Here is a 554-nt window from a genome sequence, read left to right as displayed (position 1 = left end):
ATTACACCTCCTGCGATTGCAGGGGAAGGTGCCCTGGGACGGGGACGAGGTGGTGGGGGTCATGGAGGAGTGGACCAGGGTGTCGCGGAGGGAATGATCCCTTCGGAATGCTGACAGGGGAAGGGAGGGGAAGATGCGACTGGTAGTGGCATCACGCTGGAGGTGGTGAAAATGGCGGAGGATGATCCTTTGGATATGGAGGCTGCTGGGATGAAAAGTGAGGACAAGGGGAACCCTGTCACGGTTCTGGGAGGGAGGGGAAGGGGTGAGGGTAGAGTTGCGCGGAATGGATCGGACACGGTTGAGGGCGCTGTCAACCACAGTGGGGGGAAATCCTCGGTTGAGGAAAAAGGAGGTCAGATCAGAAGCACCGTCATGGAAGGTAGCATCATCAGAGCAGATGCGTCGGAGACGGAGAAACTGGGAGAATGGAATGGAGTCCTTACAGGAGGTAGGGTATGAAGAACTGTAGTCGAGGTAGCTGTGGGAGTCGGTGGGCTTATAATGGATATTGGTAGACAACCTATCCCCAGAGATGGAGACAGAGAAGTCGA

This window comes from Heterodontus francisci, chromosome 50 (assembly GCF_036365525.1).
Source record: "Heterodontus francisci isolate sHetFra1 chromosome 50, sHetFra1.hap1, whole genome shotgun sequence".
In the NCBI taxonomy this organism is placed as follows: Eukaryota; Metazoa; Chordata; class Chondrichthyes; order Heterodontiformes; family Heterodontidae; genus Heterodontus; species Heterodontus francisci.
Note: the sequence above shows the minus strand (reverse complement) of the source record.